We start from the raw sequence: 26,514 nt of genomic DNA on the forward strand, positions 1-26,514 counted from the left end.
CCCCTGGGGTATATTCCAAGAAGTGAAGTTGCTGAATCAAATGAAAACTCAATTCTTTTTCGGAATGTCCCATATTTTCCAAAAGGTGGGACCAGTTGACATCACCACCAGCAGTGGTTGTTACCTTTCTCCCCACATCCACACCAGCACTGGTTCTTGTTCTTTTCTGCAGTAGTGAGATGATACCTTACTATTGTTTTGATTTGCATTTCCCTAATGATTCCGTAATGATTGCAGGCTGGAGCGATAGCACAGCGGGTAGGGCGTTTGCCTTTCACGCAGCCAACATGGCCGACCCGAGTTCGATTCCTCCGCCCCTCTCGGAGAGCCCGGCAAGCTACCGAGAGTATTCGATATGCCAGACACAGTAACAACAAAGTCTCCAATGGAGACGTTACTGGGCCCGCTCGAGCAAATCGATGATCAACCGGAGGGCCTTTACTTTTATTTACTTTACTTTACTTCCCTAATGATTAGTGATGCAAAGTATTTTTTCATGTGCCTTTTCATCATTTGTATTTCTTTTTGAGAAAGTTTCTGTCATCTCTTCTTCCCAATTTTTCATGGTATTGGATTTTTTTCCTTGTAAAATTCTACCAGTGTCTTATATATCTTTGATATTAACCCCTTATCCGATGAGTATGGGTAAAAATTTCTTCCATGGGTTATCTTCATATACTGGTCATCAGTTCCATTGAGGTGCAGAAACTTCTTAGTTTTATGTAAGAATTTGTTTATTATTGCTTCCAGTCAGTGATATTCATCCTTGAAGATGCCTTTAACTTCAATGTCAAGGAGAGTTCTGTCTACATTTTCCTCTATGTACCTTATGGATTCAGATCTGATATTAAGGTTTTGATTGACTTTTAGGCATGGTATTAGAAAGAGTTCTCAGTTGTTTTTTATTCATATGACTGACCAGTTTCCCTAACAATGAAGATTTCCTTGTTCTGCTTCATATTTTTGCTCCTTTATTGAAGATTAACTGTCCATACACCTGAAGGTCTGTTTCAGGATATTGAACTGAGGGTCCTTTGATCTGAGTGTTTGTGTGTATTGAAGTACCTGGTTTTAATTACTACCACTTCATAGTATTGTTTGAAGTTGGGAAAAATGATGCCTTCCGTCTTCTTTTCCCAAGGACTCCTTTAGCTTTTCTGGGGTGTGTGTGTGTGTGTGTGGGGGGGGGGGGGGGTTGGAGGGTATTTTTCCATAGAAATTTAAGGAATGTTTGATCTATTTCTTTTAAAAAATGGCATGGGTATCCTTATAGAGACTGCATTAAATTTGTACAATACTTTGGGGAGTATTGCCATTTTGGTTTTATTAATCCTCTTAGTCCATGAGCAGGGACTGTGCTTCCATTTCTTTCTGTAATCTCTTATTTGTTGAATATTGTTTTGTAGTTTTCTCTTATTTTTATTTTTTTACTTTATTGAATCACCGTGAGATACAGTTACAAGCTTTCATGTTTGATTACAGTCATACAATGATCAAATACCCATTCCTCTACCAGTGCACATTCCCCACCATCAATCTCCCCAGTATAACCCCCTTTCCCTTCCCCCAGTTTTCTTTATATAGATCTTTCACCTCTTCAGCTAAACTGGTTCCAAACTACTTGATTTTCTGAAGCACTGTGATTAAGGTTGTTGTTGAGATTTAAAAAATATCTCTTTTCTCTTTTGTTATCTGCATATAGGAAAGCTATGAACTTTTGCATATTAGTTTTGTTGCCTGCCATTTTACTATACAAATCTGTTCTTTCTAGGAACTTTTTTTATAGAGTCTTTAGGATTTTCTAAATATAGTATCATGACGGGGCTGGAGCGATAGCACAGGGGGTAGGGTGTTTGCCTTGCGCGCAGCTGACCTAGGTTCGATTCCTCCACCCCTCTCGGAGAGCCTGGCAAGCTACCAAGAGTAGTATCCCGCCCACATGACAAAGCCTGGCAAGCTACCCATGACGTATTCAATATACCAAAAACAGTAACAACAAGTCTCAAAATGGAGGTGTTACTGGTACCCGCTCGAGCAAATAGATGAACAACGGGAGTACAGTACACTGCAGTGCATTATTATGACATCTGTCAATTCTGAGAGCTTGAATTCTTTCTTTCCGATCTAGATGCCCTTGCTATTTTTTTCTTATATTTTGTTTTGTTTTTTGTTTTTTGGGTCACACCTGGCCTTGCACAGAGGTTACTCCTGGCTCATGGACTCAGGAATTTCTCCTGGTGGTACCCGGGGGACCATATGGGATGCCGGGAATCAGACCCCGGTTGGCTGCATGCAAGGCAAATGCCTTACCCTCTGTGCTATTGTTCCAGCCCCCTATCTTTTTCTTACTTATTAGCTATGGTAAATACTGTATTGTATAGAAGTTGTGAGAGTGGGCAACCTTGTTTTATGCCTGATCTTAGTGGAAAGGCTTTTAGTTTTCACCCCTTAATTGTAATGTTTGCTGTAGGCTTGTGGTAAATGGCTTTGACTATGTTGAGGAAACATCCTTCATTTTCTATTTTGTTGACAGTTTTTATTATGAAGGGGTCCTGAATTTTGTCAAATGCTTTCTTTGCATCTAGTGATATGATAATAGGATGTTTTTCTTTTATTAATTTACATTGATTTGTGTAAGTTAAACCACCTTTACATCCCTAGGATGCATCCCTTGGTCATGGTATATAATTTTCTTGATGAGGTGATGGATTCTATTTATTAGTAATTTGTTGAGGATCATTGCATGTGTGTTCATAAGCGATATTAGCCTGTAATTCTCTCTCTCTCTCTCTCTCTCTCTCTCTCTCTCTCTCTCTCTCTCTCTCTCTTTCTCTCTCTCTCTCAGTATCTGTCTGCTTTTGTATAAGAGTCATGTTTACTTCATAGAAACTGTTTGGGAGTGTTTCTGTTTCTTCAACTTCCTGGAAGAACCTGAAAAGGATTCTTTAAAGGTTTGAAAGAATTAACTAGTGAATCAGTCTGGGCCCTGGCTTTTGTTTTTGCAAATGCTTTTGATTATCACATCAACTTCCTTGATAGTGATAGGTCTGTTCAGGTATTCCAGACTGTCTTGGTTGAGCCTTGGCAAATTGTAGGAGTCCAGGACTGTATTCATTTCTTCTAGGTTCTCTCATTTCATGATCTGAAGATTTTCAAAATAATCTCTGATTGATCCTTTGGATTTCTGTATTGTCTGTTGTGATGCATCCCTTCTCATTTCTAGTTCTGTTTATTAGGGTTTTCTCTCTCTTTGTGAGTCTTGCTAATAGTTTATTGAGCTCATTTATTTTTTGGGAATCAACTCTTTGTTTCACTGATCTCTTGGATTATGTTTTTGGATTCTCATTAACTTCTGCTCTCAGTCTTAATTTTTCTTTCTCCTGCCTACTTTGAGTTCCTTTTGTTAGTCATTTTCCAGTTTCTTAAGTTGTGCGTCAAATTATTTTTTTCCTTCCTGATGAATGCTTGCTTAGCTATGAACTTTTATCCTAACACTGCTTTTGCTGTGTCTTACAGGTTCTGGTTGGTCGTGTACTTATTCTTGTTTGTTTCCAAGAATCTTTTATTTTTTTTCTTTGATTTCTTCTCTGACCCACTGGTTGTTCAGTAACAAGCTATTTAGTTTCCAGGTATCACCTCTTTAGAGTCTTAAAAGTTACTTTAGGACTCCAAAACCTATATGTGAACTATAGACAAAATGAAGCTGAAAGTAATTTGAAGATGGAATTACCAACCTATGAATTACCAACCTATGAGATAGCATTTTTTTTTTTTGCTTTTTAGGTCACATCTGGCAATGCACAAGGGTTACTCCTGGCTCTGCACTCAGGAATTACCCCTGGCGGTGCTCAGGGGACAATATAGGATGCTGGGAATCAAACACAGGTTGGCCAAGTGCAAGGCAAATGCCCTACCCACTGTGCTATTGCTTCAGCCCCCAAGATGGCATTTTTAAACAATTTTTATATACCTTTAAGTTTATGTAATAGAAGGTAATTAGATAACAAAAGCCTGCTCAGTTCGGGACTGGGCCTCCTCCACCCAGATCCCCCATCTTCCAGTAGCTAGACAGTTAACACCCACCAACTGCCATGTAACTCCATCAATGGCCAAGATCCAGAAACTATAAAACCAAGCTCCCGCCCGCATATATGCTTCAATGGGAACAACTGTTAAGGTGATTTGAGGCTGCCCCAAAAGCTTCCATCCCTCTCTGAGATGTATTCCACTCACACGGCAAAGCCTGGAAAGCTACCTGTGACCTATTTGATATGCTAAAAACAGTAATAATGATTGTCCTCATTCTTCTGACCCTGAAAGAGCCCCCAGTATGCCATCGGGCTACACTAGCACGTGACAGGGATGAATGGAGACGTTATTGGCGCCTGCTCGAGCAAATTGGTGAACAACAGGGTGATAGTGATAGATAACAAAATATTTTTCAACCTATGATCATATATTTTGTTCCTGATGGGTTATTAGGACACACAGACACAGACAACACACACACACACACACACACACACACACACAGACCACTTGGGAAAAGAGAAAATATTTGAAATAGCTTTAGGTAGTTTACATATTTTTTATTTTTATTTTTTATTTTTTATTTTTTGCTTTTTGGGTCACACCCTGAGATGCACGGGGTTACTCCTGGCTCTGCACTCAGGAGTTACTCCTGGCAGTGCTCAGGGGACCATGTGGGATGTTGGGAATCGAACCCGGGTTGGCTGCATGCAAGGCAAATGCCCTACCTACTGTGTTATCTCTCCAGCCCCTATTTTGATTATTTTTGATTATTTTAACACACCAAAATCAACAAGTGGTAATTGAAGGTTTATTTTATTGTGAAAAATAGAAGATTTATTAGCTTTTCACATGTGGTTGAATTAGAATCTATTGATCTACCTTATTCTTTGAATAGTTCTTTTATCCCTGCATGATTTTTAAAAACATACATTGGTCACTTGGAAAATGGTAGTTCACTGAGCATTGAGTTATATATTACTTCTAATAGGAATGTATTTCATCATATGTATTGAAATTATATTCATATAACTAATCTTATTTAAAAATATACTTAACCATGGAATGGTTTTCAAGCTCATGGGTGTTTTTTGAGCAGGTCCAAGTTTTCTGAATTTTTTTTGAAAGTTTTTTTCATTGCAGCCTATACTGCTGTATTTTACTTGATGTAATTTGTTTCATTTTTGAGAAAAATAGCTTTTGAATACCCAACTCTGAATAACCCTGATGTGCCAATTGTTCAAGATAAAATGGGTTCATGAAAGAAGACTCTCATAATTGCAACTCAAACTATTATATAGCTGCTTTCTCTCAGGTCAGTTTTGACATGTAAAACTGGTATGTAAAAAAGAAGTACTTTATGTATATTTTCTACTTCATAACATTGTAAAAATGCATGGCTAAAATACTATGTAAAATACAGTACTACTGTTGTTTTACTGACGTATCAAGGATTATTTTCAAGTAAAAATCAGCTTTTTGTTTTTCCCTGTGAGTTTATATTGGTGAACAATGCAGACTGTTGGTACAGTATGGTACTGCCATTCATAGTCAGTCTAGGGTATTAATAGTTTTACACTAACAGGGTTCAGACCTCATACACTTCCTTAACATTTATGTTGGGCTGCATACCTGTTTAGAATCTCTCAGTGTTCATTTTTACCAAGCAAGCTATTTTTAGTCTAAGTTTAACAGTATCATATGGTGACTTTCCATTTTCAAGTTCAGTTATATTTTTAATTTCCTTCTTAACTATGATCCCAAGTTTGATTTAAAATCAGTTCACAGAAATAATCAATAGGAATCAATCAATAACTTAACAGTCAGGTGAGTGTGAATAATGTATTGAACTATCTTCCCTCAAAAACTGTGATGATAACCTTTAAGCATCTGTAAACCATAATGCCTAAAATGAGAGAGAGAGAGAGAGAGAGAGAGAGAGAGAGAGAGAGAGAATGAGTAGGTGCCTGCCATAGAGACAGGGAAGGGGTGGGAGGGAAACTAGGGATACTGGTCCTCGAAAATTACACTCATGGTAAGATTGGTGTTCAAACATTGTATGACTGAAACGCAGTCATGAACAGCTTTATAATGATTATCTCATGGTGATTCAATTAAAAAAACAGTATGATTAAATCTATATTAGCTGGACCATTCTGTAATTAAGTGCATCCACACAATAATAATCTACCAGTTTATCAATTTTAGTTTAAGTCTGAATCTGTATTTCCAGAGTCTGAGTTCTCATTAGAGTAAATAATTAGTAAAATGAAAGTAATTTTCCTACAAAAGCACTTAACAAAGACCTATCCCAGACAGATGGGGGTAGGGGCAGAGGGTAGAGAAATAGTTTCCGGTGTCAGTTAACTGGGTATTAAAATACCTAGGGTTGGGACCAGAGCAATTGTACAGCAAGCATTTGCCTTGGATGAGGCCAGCTCAGGTTCGATACTTGGCATCCTATATGGTTCCCTGAGCCTACCAGGAGTAAGCCCTGAGCAGTGCTTGGATGTAGCCTAAAAGTTTAAAAACAAATTCATAAAATCCTGGGGTTGGAGAAGAGACCTGGGGAGCACTTGGGAATGGGTGGAGAGGCTTCACCCTCATTGAGAATGAGTGCTAGATTTTAAAATCCACTTTTCAACACAGGGCAATAATAAGGGATTAGTTTTCTAACTCAGTCTGTGCTCTGTAAGGATATATATATAAGCAAATTCACACTCACTCTATCAGTATCACTCTGTAACGTTCCTTCAGTAATAGTTAAAAGCTATCTACTTAGCCTGTGGAGTCTAGGATCTTCATAAATAAATAATCTCCGCAGATTAGTTCAAAATTATAAACAGAGGGTAACAATATACCACTAACTAGAGTCCATGGAAACGGTGCAGAAGTACAAAAAACCCATGCACATTGAATAATAAAACAATAATAGAAAGGACTCACAGGGACCATAAAGTAGTTGTGTTTCAAATAATTAAAAACATAAGAACTAAAAGCAAAAGAATAGGCAGAAGTGGGAAAATAAAATGGCACTTACAGAAACAAAAAATAATTATTAAAATTAAAAACACAGTTGGTCAAAATAAAGGTTAGACTTAAAGAAAGCTGATGAGACATGTAGCAAGAATATGTTAAAACTTGTCCCAATGGTGAGGTAATGTGTGTGCTCACCTTTTTATTAACAGCTCTGGCTGCTTTGAGCCTATTGATTGGCCATCACATTGCATTCTTGGTGGTACCAGTGGGAAACCAAGTTGTATGCTGGTAACCTGGACACAGATGCCAGGAAAGAGAGTTAGAAGAGTTAGAGAGTTTCAGACATGTATAGCCCCCTTGGGAACTGGATTGCTAGAAGTCCTCCAGGGTTCACCTTGTGAAGTTTGAAGACCCTCTAGATGTAGAAGATGCCACGTGTGCCTGGATAGGAGGCAATTTGTGGGTCCTGAGTGAGGGTGGAACTATCTTAATAGGCATGCCCTAGAGATCTCATTTGACAGACCACCTGCCACTGTCAACACTGATCCCAATGATAGATGCTATGAGTGTGGAGGGCAAAAAGGGAAATCATGCTGATGGTTGTCACCGCTATAGCCAGCAAAGAAGAAGCAGGTCACAATCTAGAGGATATTTGAGATCCCCAGACATAGATAATACCTTGGTCCTGAGTTAGAGCAGAGCCATGTGGTCAAAGTCAGCATCACTTCAAACAGTCCAGGTCTGTGTCTCTTTAGAGATCAAGATCATCTTCCCTCACATTCTCTTGATCTGGTTCTCTATTGTTGTTCTATTATTGTTGTTGTTGTTGTCTTTTGGGGGGAGCACTCTGTGGTTGCACCTGACTCTGTGTTTAGGGATCCATCCTGCCTCCTGACAGGATTTGAGGAACCTTCTAAGGTGCTAGAGATGGAACCAGGTTGGTTGGCACAAGGCAAGAGCCCTACCTCCTGTACTGTCTCCCCGACCCTTAGGCCTAGTTAGATTGGGGAATTTCCAGTCATGGTCAAGGTCACGATCAAGGTTCAGGTATATTTCATAATCAAGATGCAGCTGTTCAAAGTCTGGATTTCCATCTCAACACAGAAGTTTTTCCTTCACAGAAAGTCCACCAAGAAGTGCATCCTCTGAAAGAGTGGGCTGAAGTCCACATGGGGGAACAGATACTTGTTTATGTTATCGTAAGATATCTGGGATGTCTATTTGGGAGCAGTTTTGAACTACCCAAAATGGATCTGGATGATTACTCTGTAAATACACAGCAGCAATATAATATGCATTTTTGTTGAATGTATTAACAACCTTTGGTCTGAAAATGGGTTATTAGGTACACTTTCATGTTCCTAACTGGGGGCCGCGAGGGTGCTGTCTAGAGAATAGTTCATTAGAAAATATCTAAAGAGACACAGAGGACAGAGAGGGTAAAAATTATATTTCTGACATGTGGTATACCCCCATTGTTCCCAAGTACTACTTAAATGGCCCTGGTAGCCTGTTGTATCCAAGCAAGGCACTTGACTGTGCTACCAGGTAAGCGTTGCTGGGATTGGCCTCCGGAAGGCCCTCATGAGAATTAAATAAAAACAAAATATCTCAATAGGAGTTCATGAAGGTAAGAGAGGAGATAACATTTGACTTCTCTTAAGTTGAGAAACATAAAATATCAGATTGTGTCAATCACAGCAACTTCCAAAGGGAGATTTTATATATATATATATATATATATATATGTATATTGTGATTTTATATATGTGTGTGTGTGTCCATATATGTGTGTGTGTTCCTAGCAATGATGCAGAACATTCTAGATGTGTGGTTTTCGATTGCTGCTTTGCGGGTTGGTTGGTTGGTACTGTTTCAAAGGTTTTCAAAAAGCTGGAAACTGCTGAGTTAAATAAAATCCGTTATAATCTGTTAATGCAAACTGAACATCTGTGAACTTGCTCTTGGTATCTTAAGAACTTAAATCTTGGTAAACACTAGAATAGTAAATGGCACAAATGATCTTTCCCTTCATCTTTGTGTTGTAAAAGTGGTTTTAAATTGATATTGGTGTTAATTTTGGGTTTTAATCACTCCCCAGGAATTGTACTAGAACTGGTACTGCTGGGTAGTTAGCTCAGTAATTGGGGCTGGAAATGAGACTTCTCCAATGCTGGCTTTCCCCTGCTCCTTTGCTTCTCTTTTCTACTTGTGGATTGATGCAATGTCTTTGTTCTCGATTTAAATATTGAGACCTGAAGTTATCCTTTATTTTGGAGGCATTGCAAGGGGTGAGGATCTTACCAGGGCTCTCTCTCATTCATGGACAACCACAGCAGAGTTATGAGAGAATGAGGATGGGGTTTAGCAGAAAGAAAGCGTTCTTTTAGAGATAGGACAAAACAGAAAATGACTTCCATCAAAATAGAAGAGTCTTCTTTTCTTTCCGTATGTGCTGTTTCGCATTCAGTGCGGGGTAACAACAAGTCTCTTGCTGTAGGGTTGTTACTTAGCTTACCACCCGCTATTTTCCCCAGAGGAATGGTCCTTAAAGGTTTCTTTGCTGGGCTGCCAGACAGTTCTCACTCCTCCTCTGGCTTCCCTTAACAAAAAAGGAATTATTTCTCAATCCTCTGGGGAACTTCTCATCAGCTGTCATCATTGATTTTTCTCCTTCCCTTTTCTTTAGCAGCTTCCAACTGTTCAGTCCTTTAGTGTCTGTAAGATCTAATGATCTGCAGAAAATATCTTTATTTAATTTTTCTTTTTATTATTCTTAATTTTTTTTTTGTTTCACACACACACACATACGGTAGCTTTGAACAGTTGTTTCCTCCTCCTTTCTGTCTGGGAGCTAGATTATTAATTTTTTTGTCATTGCTGTAATTGAAATACCCAATTTCAATTTCTGCTGCATGTTTTTTTCAGAATTTAACTGGACAGGACAGAAGCTGGAGGAGAGGTAGCCTGAAAACGTAAAAGCTTTTTATTTTCATAATGATTTGTAGCATGCCCTTCGTAAGGGGGGCAGGGGGAAACAGCTACCATGGCAACAGCTTTTAGTGGGGAGAGGGGTGACCTTAGTGACGCTGGTGGTATAAGAGTCTGGAGAGCTTGGGACAATAACCAGGAGCTGCAGTAGCCTCCAGCAAGCTTTTTTCCTAAGTGATTACTGCCATTTTTCATAATTGAAACTGTATGTTATCTATAGATGAGTGGTTGGTGGTAGTTTTGTTTCTGAGTACCCTGAGATTACTCAGGGTAAGAGAGCAGAACCAAGAGTCAAGGGCATAGGCCTCTAAGCCGTTCTCTGTTCCTCCCAGACCCAGTCAGTGGATGCCTGGGCAGAAAGGCTGTCCTTGACTCAGCACAGCCCCTTCCAGTCCATGCAAACCTTCATCCGCGCCATCTCCTTTCCCTTCTTACATCTTAGGCCTGGGCTTCTTCTCCCTAATTTCCAGTCTAAGCCCGATGAGGAATTATTAGATTGATATGTAGTTCCTCAGGATCTCTGATTGGGGCTTGGTAAAAGTCTCCCTCATCACTTTCTAAGGTCTGCCTTTGCTCGAAACCACAGATTTGGCCCTTCCACTGGTTGACGATGTGTGCTTTTCTTTGACTCTGCGCTAGAGAAAATTGTTAGGAATGTTTCTTCTATTCCAGCTCATGCTGATCCCAATAAAACTTGCATAACAGTGCTTCATTCAGCTAATAGCTGACTTCCTGCTGGACCTTGAGAGACTTGAAACACCAGGTTCAGAAGTCACAGAACTCCTGAAAGTAGAAATAAAAGTAAATCCGTGCACATACGTATCCCAGAGTACCTGCTACACAGTGGGACGGTGAGGAAGCCCGTCAACAAGACTCTTGAATAACAGCCCAGCAGCCATGGCCCACAATTAAAAGTTGGCAAATCAGACCTTGTGGCATGGCTACACCCTGTGCCTCTAGCATTGCTCATCCAGGCTCCTAGGAGACAGACTTTTGCAAGGGAACAGCTCACGGGACACCAGAGCAGAAGCTTGATCTTATCAAGGCCTTCATAACATTCTCTGCATGTACTCATCTGTCCTGCTCCTCAGAGGCTTCTGTTTAGATGCACTCCCCTTTCCCTCCTCATCTCTCCACTTCACACTCCATGGGATAGTTTTCAGAACACTTTTCACCTCTCCTTTTCTCTTTGTCTTTACAAACCTCCCTGTAAAGTGATCCCTTTTTTTAGCCTCTGTGGCAGCTACAAACATTTATGTCATACCTTTGGAGTGCCAAGGCTGTCTCCTGGGATGAGTAGGAGATGTTGAAATCCATGAAGCTTAGGGCTCTTAAGCTTGGTTCTTTTCAAATACTTGGTCCATCAGTTTGAACATTCCACTAGCACCTATTGATTAATTTCCTGTCCTGCTGGGAATGGGACATACTTTGAAAACAAGACAGATATGGCCTTTACCTCAGTGGCCTTGCAGAGCAAGAGGACGGGCATAAAGACTATTTCTTGCTGTCTTTGTTGGTGGTTCTCAGTAGACCCTGATTTGTTCCTGTGCCGAGTATAGAACCAGAAAAGTCACCCTTGACAACTCCATGGAGAGGGACTTGATATTTCGGTAGTATTTTTCTTCCCCAGTAATTTCATGAATGTTATATAGAGTATAAATAAATACATTAAATCTTCACTTAGAAATGTGGGGTAGATTCTAAGAAACTACAACTTTGTAGCAGTGTATAACAAAACCAAGTTCTCATAGTATCCTTTCCTCAATGTTATAATGAAAATGGTTTTTTCCAAGGGCCCTCTGTAAGGAATTCTTTATGGATATAGAGCTGCACTTTTTTTTAATAGAAAAGGAATGTTCTCTCTACCCCTGGTATATCTTAAACTGTTTCTGTAGTCATCTTTTTTTTTCTTGCTTTTGTTTTTTGTATCACACCCAGCAATGCTCGGGAATTACTCCTGGTGATGCTTGGGGGACCATATGGGTTGTCAGGAATTGAATCCAAGTCAGCCATATGCAATGCAAACGCTTAACCCACTGTACTATTGCTCAGGCCTCTCTAGTCTTCTTTTTTAGAGAATAATTATCTACAGGCTCTTAATAATGTCATTGGATCAATGAGCACTTGGAAAAAGTTCAATTTTATACTTACTGTAGTTTTCAAAATAATAGTGTCTAATGGGAAGCAACCATACTATCACATTCTAGGAGGGAATGTAAATCGATACACATCTCCAGGTAACATTTGGTAATATTTACTTTTTTTCAATTACTCCACAAAACTTTACACCTAAATATTTGAATGTAGTGTATATATGATAGAATATTTTTCCCCCGAATAATAGCCCCAAAAGAAGTAGAGAAAGCTATTTACACAGGACTATTACCCTCCTCAAAATCAATGTGATATCTTAGGACTTTAAGCTGATTGTGTTTTAAGGAAGAGAGAAGTATTATATTATGCAGATTTGTGTGTGTATGCATGCTAGAAGTGTGAGAATCTTAAGTGTGTAGCTGTATGCTTAAGGGAATGTGCATATACCTGTGCATGTCCATATGTGTGAATATGTCTCAAAACCTGGCAGGCTGAAGGGGTCCAAGAGGACACAGATCTTTAGTGTCCAAAGATGCCTAAAGTGTCTCCATGTTCCTTCATCCAATGCCCTGGAGACAGCTGCCTGCAACCATCTTCAGTGGGTCACGAGTCTGAAGTTTTAGCTGTACTAGATCTTCGTGAGACAGTGATGCATAGAATAAATATTTCTTGAAGTCATATGCTATTTGTTTGTTTTTAAGCACCATCTTTAATTTATTAAATATTCTTGTGCTATGGGGGTTAAACCCATAGCCTCACAGAAGCGAGACATGCACTCTATCACTGAGCCAAGTCCCCAGCCCTCCATTTTTTATCTCTCAATACCAGTTGTGGAAAAGACTGCTGGTTGGGTGAGTGCAAGCCTGAGTCTGACAATTTTATCCTGATTTATCTGAATCTTGCCCTTTTCTGAGAGGAGCAGAATTCCCTCTTTTCTTGTTGAGTTTCCAAATAAGAGCCATCTTTTTTTTTTCTCCCCCCCCCTTTTTTTTTATTAGTGAAGCACCATGAGGTACAGTTGTAGATTTACAAATCTTTGTGCCTGAGTTTCGGTCATACAATGATCAAATACCCATCCCTCCACCAGTGCCCATTTCCCCCCACCCCCCCCCTCCCACCCTGCCTCTGTGGCAGGGCATTCCCCTTTGTTCTCTCTCTCCTTTTGGGTGTTGTGGTCTGCAAAAGAGGCATTCAGTGGCAATCATGTTCAGTCCACAGTCCACTTTCAACATGCATTTCCCCTCCTGGGAGGATCCTCCAAACACCTTTCATTTGGTGTTCCCTTATCTATCTGAACTGCCCTTTCCCCTAGAATATCCGGCTGGCCTCTAAGTTATGGAGTAATCCTCCTGGTGTTGATCTCAGCTATTCTTAGGTATTGATCTCATATTTTGTTGCTTTATATCCCCCAGATGAATGCAATTTTTCTATGTCTATCCCTCTCTTTCTGACTCATTTCGCTTAGCATGATACTTTCCATATTGTACCACTTGTATGTAAATTTCATGACTTCATCTTTTCTAAGAGCTACATAGTACTCCATTGTGTAGAAGGCATACTCATTTGTTTCCTGCCCCGTTTTAATGATTACTTAGCTTGTCATATAACCCACAAAATGACATGCCTGTCAATAGGAACCTGCTGTGAATGTTTCTTCTATGTAAATGTGGGGAAGGTGGCCTTTTGCTTGGAACATGGAGCATTTCAATGACTTTTTTTTCAGGAACAGCAACTTGCTAACTAGGTTTGGACCCTGGAGATGGACAGGGTGGAGGCAGCAGCCAGAAGCCACGGGTGTTCTCATCATTGTGTGGGAAACCAGAGGGGTGGTAAGGATTCCAGCGCTTCCAGTTGTACTTCAGCAGCTGTTGACACAGACTTTGGAATTCCTGTGGAAAAAGGAAGGAAGCTCCTCTGGAATATAACTCTTAAAGAGATCTCCCAGGCAGATAATACCAAGGTCTTTGGTTGAAACTGTGCCTCTCATAGCCAATGCTTTTGCATGGCTGATTCGTACTCTGCCCTCATCAGCAGATCACACTCTGATAAATATGCTAGACTCACATCTCTCCCCTTAAAATACAACTTCAGGGGCCTGCCAAAATGGGTCCTTCTCATCAGGTATTTTTTTGTTGCTGTTTCCGCAGTATTCAGAGGGTTTGTGGTGCCAGGTATTAAGTCAGGGTCTCTCATATGCACAGGATGGGCTCTGCCACCTGAGCCATATCCCTGTCTGGCCTCACCCATTTTCACATCGGTTTTCTTTGTCCCATTTTCACAGTCTAACATCTTTATGGATGTTTGTCTTATCTGCCTTTCTGGTTGGAATACAAAGGCTGTATATCAGAAACATCTGGTTGATCTTTGTTCTTACTGCATCCCGGTGCTTGCACGGTTGATTGACCTCCTCATTGTGGTGTTGGGTGTGAATGTAAGTGATTGTGTTTAGGAACATGCAGAAAAGCAGGGTGATTGGGTCTATGAGGGAGGGAAGAAATGCACAATAGGGAATTGGAGGGTCTTTGGGGAGGGTTATGTGGGCCGTGGTGATGGCTTTGGATTTGGGGTTTCAAATTTTAGATTTGCTTGAGAATGTTCACTAAGTTGTTTCTTTCAAGTGAACTGAATATCCAAGTTGGGTTGTTAAAGTTGGTTACTAATGACTTTTCTGATAGATGGGGATTACTGTCTGGGAAGTGCTCCCTTTGCCTGCATTGTATTCTTCTCCCCATCTCACTGCTCTGAGTTTAACATTCTTTAACCATCTGGCATGGAGAGTTCCACAGAGAATGATGACAAAAGCCAAAGTGGTTAGCTCTGATACTTCCACAACTGAAAGAATCCCAGAAATTTGCCATTAAATATAGAGACTTTCCCATTGATAGATACTAGATTTGGACTTTGGAATGAAACCTAGAGCATGAGTGTGGCTGAAGCAACTACATGTAACTCCAATGTTGGAATCATACGGTATATTTGTGACTAGATGCTCTGTGCCGTTCTCTGAGTGCTTAATATGTTGGTTTTCTCATTTTGGACCTCTAGTTCCTATTTATCAACATTGTAATTTGTTTTATAATTTACTCCCAAGGTAGCAGAATGAGTTTCTGTTTTTATGTTGCTAGTGAGAAGAATGCGCATGCAGTTTAGTAAAAACTCTATTAGCATTCCCTAGTTGTGTGTCTATGTGTGTTGGGCAATAAGTATAATAGAAGGATTTGTGTGTTGACTTATTCTAATATGAACTACTTTATATAAACACAGTAATTTTCTATGTTAAAATAAATGAGATGTTTCATTTAGGCTTGAACGTACAGCGAAATTTGAGGAGGTAACAATTTAATACAGCAAGAAGCTGGAGCCATTGGCTCAGAACTTTAGGAGTAGGGAAAAGTAGTGGAGTATAAATTCGGATTTTTTAAATAACTTTTATGAACTATGAAAATATATTGGCTTTTTAAGAAAACTCTATTCTTCAGCATCAGGTATGTAAATATATAAAATGTTGGTGTACTATTTAAATAATTCATTTTAAAGCAATTTTTTTTAGGTAGCTCAAGTTTATAAGACTGTATGTATTTTATGGGCTCAATTTTACACCTCTTCAAATTTTACACCACACCCCACGCCCCACCAAATTGCTAGTTCACTGGGAACCTTTCATCCTTTCAACCCTCTCTCCTTTGGTATCTTGTATTCTGTGGTCAGAGTCCAAAGGTTCTTTCCATTGAACTTTGTTGTTTCCTTCCTAGCTTCTTTATAAATCACATATGAGTAACATCATCCAGTATTATTCTTTCCTGTTCTGACTTATTTTGCCTAGCATAACCCTCTTCTGTGCTCTCTCCAGTGTTGTCTCAAAAGGCAAGACTTCATCTTTTCTTATAGCGAATAGTGTAAATGCATAGTGAAATATTTAATCATACATCAGGCACTTGGGTTGTTCCTAAATCTTGGCTGTTGTCAAGAGTGCCATAATGATATGGTATGCAGATGTTTACAAGACTCCTGTTTTTGTGTTCTTTAAATAGATGCATAGTGAATTTTCTGTATCATACTGTAGTTTTAGTTTAGGAGGGTGAGGAGTTGGGGACTTGAGTCACACCTGTGGTATTTAAAGGCTGTTCCTGGCTCCATGTTTGTCAGGGTGGATGGGGGAGGGATGGTCATTCCTGGCAGTGTTTGGGGTACCATGTGGTGCCAGGCATTGAGTCCAGGCCTGCTGCATGCAAAGCATGCATTTTTCATTGAGCTATTGCTCTAACTTCTTTAGTTCTATTTTTAATTTTTTTTAAAATTTTTAAAGAAATCAACTGTTTTCCATTACTGGCTGGCCAATTTACACCCAAACCAACAGTGAAAGAGGGCTACTTGTTCTTCACACCCCCCAATCAGAACTTTTTGTTGTGAGCCTTTTTGATAGAGGCCATTCTATAGGTGTGAGATGATTTCTCATCTCAGTAATTCATAAAGAGCATGAACTACATAGAATATGTTTTTAAATCATTTTTTGTAGTGCTAATTAATCTCTGGAACTTTTCCTTGGGAAGCCTACTCTTACCTATTAAGAGCCATTTACTTCATCGAACATCACAAAATTATTGTTTTTCTCTATTAGTTGAATGGTCACATGTAATTCTAAAGTTTTTTGATAGTTTTTGTGTGTTTATACTGTCTAGGTGATTTGGTACATTACCTCTCAAAATAAAGTTGTCTTTTCAACTTCAGCCTTGCAATTTGTTTCAGATCCATGGCAAGGAATGCAATTTTCTGTTTGTTTCCTTTTTGGGGTGAAGGAACAACCCTCCTTTTCAAAAATATGCCAGTCAGATGGGTTATGCCCCTTATTTATAAAAATCTCCATGAAAGGAGACAGATTGCCCAGGCTTTCTGTGTGTGTGTGTGTGTGTGTGTGTGTGTGTGTGTGTGTGTGTGTGATGTTACTGTTTTGATCTGTCACTCTTCTGTAACATTTTGCATAAACTCTGTTTGATTTACCCTCTAGAAAGATTCCTTCTTATTTCTGTAGGAGCAGAAATGAGGTTTATACTTAACATGAAATAAGCAACTTGATTAACCTCATAGCTGTTTTCAGCAACATTAAGCTGCAGGGTGACAGGCCAGTGCCTTCACCTTTGGTTTAGTTCTTTTGTCCTTGTTCTTTCATCTGTAGAGTGAGATGAGTAATTCTGATTTTGTTTGAGAAGATGGCTATTTATTTGAACAGCTCAAGATTGGTATGCTGGTTAAATTCAATGGATTCTATAAGTGTTTACTCAATGTTGTTCATGGGTGACTGTTGGCTGGGTTTGTACCTTAGAGGCTGTTAACATATTCTAGCTCTGTGGCTTACTTTGGCTCATTGATTTTGCTTTCACCAAACTTCCCAGTAGGATCAATATAGTGCTTAAGAATAAGATGTGGAACAACTTCAGAGATCTGACATGTTAGAATATACACAGGTGGAAAGACTCCATGCCAGCATTATTTTACTTACTCAGATAATATAAGTACTTTGTTTTGGGTTTTATGTCATAAGTTCTTTCATTGGGTTTTGTGCTAGCTTATGAATTTCTCTTATTTTTAGATCCCCTTAACTTTTGGAATTTGAATATATACATGTTAGTAAGTTGAAGCCTTTCTGAGTTTATAGAGGAATGACTGGCATTGCATTATTCCTTAGAATTGAGCAATCACATTGCTTTTCATTCAGTTAGTGGAAACCAACGCTTTGAAAGTGGCCCACAAGGACTTCCCTACGTGAGTCCATTATCTCACTAATGTCTAGTGTTTTCCCCGTGTTCTCCCTACTGCAAGGACATTGCTTGCATTTGGTGTCACCAGCCAGTTTGGTATGGTCCTTCTGGAGGTATAAATGCATCTGCTGGTGGGCCTTACTGAAGCTCTCTACATGCCACCTTCTCAGGAATGCTTCCCTGAATGCCAGATTTGAAACTGTCTCCCCTGTGCTCCCTTTTCTCTCTATTTTATTAGCTTAATCCACCAAAGAATGTGCACTTATTAAAGCAGGGAATTTCAGCAGTATCCGTTTTGGTTACTGCTGCACTTAAAGCAGCACTTACAGCAGTTCCTGGCACATAATTGGCACTCAGAAATATTTGATAATTGAAAAAATAGACGATGCACTATTAGTCTCTGTTCTGGATAACCATGTACCTCTTTCCTTGGGTAGACAGTCCTGAGGCCTCCCTACCTCTTTGGACTTATGAAGATGCTAGGCTAAACTGCTGAAGCAAATATTATCACCACAGGAGCAGACGCTTTCACAGCACTTGGTGACATCAGGTTGGCATGCACAAATGCAACTTTGATACCTGCTTTGTTTGTGCTCTGACATTTCTCTGTAGATTTCAGAACATCAGCTTCAAATGACATGAATCAGTAATAATGAATGTGAAAGGACTTTATAAACTGTAAAATGCTTTGCAAATGGTAATTACATTGGTTTTTAGAATGGATTGTTATATAATTGAAATAGTTGAGTAATTTTCCAGGAAGAATGGTTTCCTGAGCCAGCTTCTCTGCAGGTCTTTTTTCTCTGTGAGTGCTGCTTTTCCCCAACTGGGTCGGTGAACCTAGTCCAAGAATATATCTACAGGCCAGAGCCCAATCTAACCTGGACCAGAGAGAAGAAAGATAATCAGTTGACTACTAGATGTGTCTTCCATATGTATAAAACTACTTCAGATACCAAACAGCTGAGACAGCATAAGGCAGATACAATTTGGATTAGACTTGCTATTATTAGTCTCTACCTGCTTGTAATTAATCTAAGAAAACTAGACAGCCTAGCCCCCAAATTCTATAAGTTTTATTAATGAAACTTGCTCTGTTCTGTGGGGGATTGTAGTAATTTTAATAACCCAGACAAGTTTTTCATCTGTAGCACAGTTTAGGGATTTTATGCTGTTAGTAGATGGAATTGAACCTCATATCTTTGTTGGCCATCAATACATTTTTTAATTTGTTTAAATTCTTTATTTTTGTTTATTTTTGTTTTGGGGACACACCCAACTGTGCTCAAGGGTTACTTCTGGTCTGCACTCAGGGATCACACCTGGTGAGGCTCAGGGACTATGTAGGGTACTAGCTGCATGAAAGGCAAGTGCCCTACATTCTATAGTATCTCCAGCACCTAATTTTAATTTTTTAAATTAATTTTTAGTGATTGAATTCTGTGATTCACAGAATTGTTATTGGTGGTTTCTCCTGCACATAATTCTACCACCACACCCATCACCAGTGTACATCCCTCCTAGTAGTAATCAAAGGCAGGAAGGAAGTAAAAGAATTTCAGAAATAAATTGGGGATAAGGAAATAAAGGCACTATTCTAGAAAGTTTAATAAGGATATTGTTAGGATCCTGGTTTGATCGTGTGGCTTTGTGCTGCATTATATAACATATATTAGGTAATGCATGTAAAAATGGTAATTATACCTTGTGAATATTTTATAGCCTTTGGAGCTTTCAAATGTTCGGTAAAAACAAGAAGAGCTTTGTGGTTTGTTATGTGCCATCAGTGTAAGGTGAAGTGCTCTGCCTGAACTAGGCAAAAATTCTAAGAAGCCAGTTAACTTTACATGAGTTAAACCAGGCATTGAGCATGGCTGAACCTTGATACCATAGCAGAAAGTGACTTTGTAAATCATGTATGTGTTTTCCTTCTCGGGACCAGTTTAGGGCAAACTATGCTCGGCACTGGGGCAGCAGGTGGGAGGTAGATGGCAGTAAGAAAGGGTAATGTTATCACTGTCCTCTTGAGGCTTCCAGAAATTGGGGATAGGGAGACGATATCTATTCCATGAAAGCTGGCATATTTTGTTAAGTGCTGGGAAGGAGAGTTGAGCATTTGGAATTTTAGCAGGGAACCTCATCTGATATGGGACGTTCAGAAAGACTCTTCAAGGAATGAGTGTTGATAAAGTAGTAAGGGGACAGATAAGAGGGACAGAGAGATTCTCCACAACAGTGACTCTGAATGGTGAACAGTGGCACCCAAGACTCCAGATTTTTTTAGCTCACAGATCAGTGACAAGTCATGGTAGAGAAAACCTGGAGAGATTAGCAGAATCATGCAGGCTCTTTCACACCAAAACTTGTAATAAAATTAAGAAAAAAAAACCAGTTAGAAGCTGTTGGTAAGTTTTAAATAGGTAGTAGTGGGGCCAGAGATAATATGACAGCAAGGAAGGTGCTTGTTTTGTTTGTAGCCACGGGTTCTGTCCTGGGCACCATGTATGATTCCCTGAGCACCACCAGGGGTGATCCCTGAGCACAGCCCCCCAACAAATGAAAAAAACAGACAAGCAGTGGCAGTGAACATATGGAAATAGACCTGGTCATAAGCTCTGAGTTCAGGGCAGTCTTTGCTTTGCCTGGAAATCTGTATTCTGGGTGCCTTGACCTTGCTCACTCCACCCAGTCCGTTTCTCTTTGCTCTGAAGAATGTTCAGCCCAAAGGTGTGAAAGTTGATGGATGTGATGCTGGGTGATACTTAATACCTGGGAATCTGTCCCTCTGCAATACAGTTCATACATTCCACCAGAAGCAAAGCAGACACTGTATTTCTTCATGGAGATTTGATAGCATTTGCTGAAAGCAGGGCAGCCCGAATGGTCACTGTCCCTTTATTCTGAGGGAGTGAGGCTTGGGGACACCCATGGAAACTATTTGCTCATGGTTTCCTCTCATTTCCCCTTCCTTGTTTTGCTGTAGCACACTCTTCTCTCAGTTTTATAGGACTTTATGGCGTATTTCTCTTCCATTATTCGGAAGCAGCTCTCCTTTTATGTCAGTCAGCTATGATTGCAGCACCATCATGGTTGAAGGACATTTTATAATTTTCTTGATTCTTGTCTAGTATGCAATTATTTTTTCGGTTCAGGAAGGGAGAATAAACAGTGGTTAGTTTGAGGGTCATAATTGCTTTCTCTTTCCCTCTGCACACCCCTCCCATCCCCACCCCCACATCCCAGTCTCTTTTCTTCCTTTTCAGTAATCTAATTTAGTGAATGAAGGAGGCAACGCATTTTTTTTTCCTGTTATAGCCTTTACTTTTTTTTCTCCACAGGCTCAAGCATGTAACTTCTCTGTATATTCATTTTGGTTGGATCTTCTGGGGGGAAAAATAGGCCTCGCTCAGGCAAGGCTGATCTGTAATGCTGAGAAGCAGCCAAGTGCTGGGTGCCAGGGAAAGAGGGTGGCTTTGAGGCCACAGTTTTCCTCTTGGCTCTCCCTCCATTAACTGTGGGCTCTGACCTCAGGCAAAAATCCTACCTTCCTGTCTCAGTTTCCTCATCTATCCAGTTTTAGCCATGGCCTTACCCACCTTCCTCAAATTCTCACCTTCCCTTGATGATTATACTGCATAGAAGTCAGAACTGTTTTAAGTCTTCCCCTCACTAAACAGATAATCATTCCCAGAGAGATGCTGAATATGATTGGTGAGTGTGATTCTAGTTAGCACAATGAGCAATTTATTTTAAACTCTTGTTCCATTGCCAGCCATTGGGGGGGCCCAACAGAGATATATGTACAACTCAGATGAGTTTCTTTGGCAGAGGCGTCTCAGGACCATATAGCCTGGTCCTACTGCACCAAGTCCATGTGGTATCCAGGCAACACACACACACACACACACACACACACACACACACACACACACACGTGCGCACACAGAGTCTGACCAAGTGGAAAGCAGGTAGCCAGTGGTGGTGGGGATTCCCTACCACCCCCGCCAACTCCCATTATATATTAAGGATGAACTTGATGTTGATAAAAAGAACCAGATAAACAACCTGAAAACCAAACTTGCCAGTTAGCCACAGTAACTCAAAACAAAAATAAACCCCAAACAAAACAAAACTATATTTCTAGCAGCTTCATTTTCACCTAATTCTTCTCAGCCCCACAGCTTGGCATTTCTCTACCCTGAGAAGGCAGTAGAAGGAAGGGTGATATTCAGTTTCGGTGCCCATCCACTCAGCCACTTTCAGAATTGGTAGACTGAGACCTCCCCACTCTCTGCCTGTGGACTGCAGAGAATGCACTCCACAGTCATGATGCAGCACCCTCCTGAGGTGCTTGCAAAAAGGGAACAGTAAGTGTAGACCTCACGGAATTGCCTCTGAATGAAGTCACTGAGAGGAGATGGACTTCTGATCAAGGAGTGTCTGAGCTGGGCCTAGGAGGGCAGTAGACTTCGGAGGATTGCAGAAGCATTTGCCAGGCAGAACTGGAGTTAGGCAGTGCCCTATAGACAATATGTTTGGTGGGTTGGCTGTAGCTTCCTGTAAGGCTCTCTGTCTATTGTTCCAGAGTCACTTATAGGGGAAGTGATGGAAAATAAGTAATGCAGTACAAACTTAGCTCGAGATTTGCAGTAGTTGTAATTTTTTTTAAAGGAAAGAAAGAGGAGTAAGAAAAGAAATACAAGTAGGAGCAATGATGAAAGCCCCTGAAATACAGTTGAAGGGAGACCTTACTTTGCATAGACGCAGGGCACTTGAGGGTTCTGAGCAAGATATCAAGTGGCAGATTTCACTGTATGACTTCAAACTGCTTTTCTTACTGCCTCTGCCACTGCTGTGATCACTACCTCAACCAGTACCATGGCACTTACAAAGTAACTTACTAAGTCATTATTTTATGCCAAATCAGTTTTAGAAGTTTACTGGAGTGGGTATTATTGCTCCTGGTGTGCAGGTGAGAAAATGAGTTTAGAAAAGCAATTTGTCTACTGACATCCAGTTAGAAATATATAGCTGATTCCAGCCACTGTACTACAACTGCCTGCCGTAGTGCTCCCTCCCCTTATTTGTAAATGAGAGATAATGTCTGTAAATGAGAGCTCAAATATTTGTAAACGAGAGATCGTAATTTACATCATTTGACTAGCATTTTTCAAATTGTAGGTCATGACATAGTGAGTTGTGCAATTGATTTTAGTCTTCTTTTTTTTAAAAAAAGAATAGAACAAAAAAGAGTCCCAGTTACTCTAATATTTTATCTGGCATATGTATTTATTTATGTGTTTATGATCATCTATGTGTGTATGTGTATATATTATATTTTTATAAATATATGTATTTATATATAAATGCATGCTAGTAAAATGTTACTTAAGAATATATGTAGTCTACCATTGCCAGTAAATTTGAGAGCCTTTGTTTTAGAGTTATTTAAAAGTAAATAAACATTAAAATTTGATATAGAGCTTCTTGTATACTGAAAAATACCCTACAATTCTATGTTGAAGCAAACTAATAAAAGAAGGCAGATCAGTATGCCTGTTATTCTACCCATTCAGCACATCACAGATAATGCTAATATGTCACCACATTGTGTCCAGTGAAGTTAGAACTCAGCTTTGATTTGATTCCATACCGTACTCCAGGGGCTGGAGCAATAGCACAGTGGGCGTTTGCTTTGGCATGCAGCCGACCTGGGTTCAATTTCTCTGTCCCTCTCAGAGAGCCCGGCAAGCTACTGAGAGTATCCCACCTGCATGGCAGAGCCTGGCAAGCTCCCCGTGGCATATTCAATATGCCAAAAACAGTAACAACAAGTCTCACAGTGAAGACATTACTGGTGCCAGCTCGAGCAAATTGATGAACGACGGGAGGACAGTGCTATACAGTGCTATACCACACTCCAGATGTCAAGATGAAACTTATTTACAAACCCGTAATGGGCATATTGTTGGAGTTCAACAGGGCCAGTCTGTGGTTCTGAAGTACTGCTTAGCACTTACAGAGCTCTAGCTCCCATATAAATGCTAGGAAAACAGATGGAATCCCTATGACAACATGGGAGTCTTTGCATTATAGGTCTCCAAAGGGTTGGCTTCTTTCTAGTTCTCACCATGACCTTCTTCATCTGGAAGCAGTTTGTCTCCTTCTGACCCCCAAAGACTGTCAGACCAAGTCAGAGGCCCCAACTATTATGCTTCTCAACAAAGGTCGCAAGAAGCTCTGGGGTCAAAGCCATATATCCTGGCTGTGTTCTCTCCTCATTAATTTCAAAGGAGAGAACTGCAGGGAACACGGGGTACAAGTTCCCTGACAACTGCTGTGAAGGCATGCCCCTCAGGAGGCAGCCTGCCTCTTCAGCTGGTGATCCAGCTAATGTTAAGTGATCACAGAGGAGAAAGGCCTTTCACAGTTAAAAATCACATGTGAAACTGTGTCTTTGGAACCTGCAAAGTAGGATAGTAGGTGGCTCTCCACAAAATTGTTCGTGTAGACCTAGATCTGAAAGACACTCAAAAACTCCTTCAAAGGAATGTGCAGTTTATAAGGAACTTCTTTTTGTGGATTTGAAGTCAAGACTGAACATGCCATTCTGGACTGTGTGAAGAGGAACTCTATCAGCTCAGTTACCAAGCCAGAAGGCTGGCTTTGGGTGTTTTATAGACCTCACTAATGAATGAGTCCCGTGGCTTCAGCTGGACCAGGCTTCCCAGTACTCTGCCAGTCTGCCTCCCACACCTCTGTAAATTCTTCAAGATATAATGGATGGCTGGTGCCAATAGAGGCGAGGTCTAGGCCTTTCTCTCTGGGATACAGAGATTTTGAACCATGAATAATTCATTCAAAAGTAATGAATTTAGCCATACCAAGTTGTGAGCAGAAGTAATCAAGTGATAGATCAATTTATTATTTCAGAGTGCCAATAGATAATGGTAGTTAGTAATGAAAGGTGAAGATTTTTTTCACAAAAAAATGTTTTGTAAGACGTAGATCAATGTGTGTGTGTGTTTTTAATTCTAAACTAAGATGGATCATTAAAAAGGAAATTAATTATGTTGGATAGCCTCAAGCCTATTTATATTCAGAGTTGCTTATGCAGAATTACTGATTCTTTTTTCCAAATGCCTTTGGGCATTGGGGCCTGCAAATCAGAATAATTACTAGTCATTAATTAAATCTAAGAAATGGAACACAGATCTTGACTTTGAAAGGGAGGTTTGGATAGTTGAGATACATTCCCCAAAATCATCAATAGTAATTTGAGGTCTTGCATGTATGAAACTACATTGAGAGTAATTGTATTTCTACTCAGAAACTCTTCTGGGCCATGTGTTTTGCTCAATGCTGGTGAGCAAAATAAGCACAGTCTCTGTTCCTAAAGCAGCAGTGGAACATTAATTGCATGTAATAATTAGAGCAGCCAACTTACACTTCTGTCTTTGTTGAGGTATAGAAGGAAGACCAGATAGAAACTCCAGAAGGAAGGGAGCCATAGAACTGAACCTTGAACATAAGCAGTTGCCCAAGAAAATTAAAAATAAGAACATTCTAGGCAGAGAATGGGATGATAGTGAATAATTTTCACTAAAAGCGAAGAGGCATGGGATGATAGTGAATAATTTTTTAGTAACCTGTATTTCCAAATATTTATTCTATTTAGAAACCTTATGAAATAGGTGTATTGTTTACCCCAAGCCTGCCACCCCCTTTAAAGAATAGATAAGGAACCCAATGTTACAATGTTTAGACATATTGAATCTCTTGATCAGGGAGCTAGAACTAGGAGATGGCCTTCGATATGAGTTGAGAAAAGGTGAGCTGTTTCAAGACTTTTGAACTTTGTGTTTCAAACAATGGAGCCTATCAAGAGCTTTTAATGATCACTATCAACAATTCAATCAAATGAATTATTGCAAAATGTTTCATGTGTGCTCTATTATTGTGTTCTTCAACCCAGGACGTGTAAGTCCATTGTAGTTCTCAAAAAATGACTTGGTAGAGCAGGTATAGACTCTGGGAACAGCACTATAGTGAAAAACCATGACCTCCAAATTATAATTTTTAATGTTGATCATCAATTTTAATGTGCTTCCATACATCTCTCATAGGACTCCTCACATTTAGGTGGGGTGTCTATGAGCATGGAATCCTCTTCATCATAGAAGATGATGTTGAAAATAACGATATTGTAGCAGCTTATAAATGTGCATGCTTGCTGGTTTAGGCGTATAGAACCAGATTCTCTCCCTTGCCAGAGAAGAGCTTTACCATCTTCCTTGCTGGAGAGATGTTCAAAGGGTTGAGTCTATGCTTTGTATGAGAAGATCTGGGATTGATCCCCAGAAGCACATGTTTCCCTGTGCACTTCCGGTGTGGATAGCCAAAACAAAATAAAAATAAAATAACACTGGGCATCTGCATTTATACTTCCAGACTCTACATGTAATACTGTTTGGGGCAGTATGAAAAACTCTTGAATAAAATCAGAAAATTTGACTAGAACTCAGAAATAGTTTGAAAACACTTGAACAAAATTCAGGCCAGGATACTAGTAGCAAATTTCACTGGGTGTTTCTTAGTAATAAGAAAGCATTTCCCCGCCTAACCTTGCTATCCTTTTCCACACTTAAAGTTCATACACCTAGCC

At 39.8% G+C, this 26,514-nt stretch overlaps 1 protein-coding gene across 2 annotated transcripts in view; it reads left to right on the forward strand.

Annotated features, from left to right (window-relative positions):
* ARHGAP26 (Rho GTPase activating protein 26) overlaps window positions 1-26,514 on the forward strand; it is a 511,759-nt gene that overhangs the window by 351,285 nt on the left and 133,960 nt on the right. The window lies entirely within an intron of this gene.

This window comes from Sorex fumeus, unplaced genomic scaffold (genome assembly GCF_029834395.1).
Source record: "Sorex fumeus unplaced genomic scaffold, SorFum_2.1 ptg000051l, whole genome shotgun sequence".
NCBI classification, from domain to species: domain Eukaryota; kingdom Metazoa; phylum Chordata; class Mammalia; order Eulipotyphla; family Soricidae; genus Sorex; species Sorex fumeus.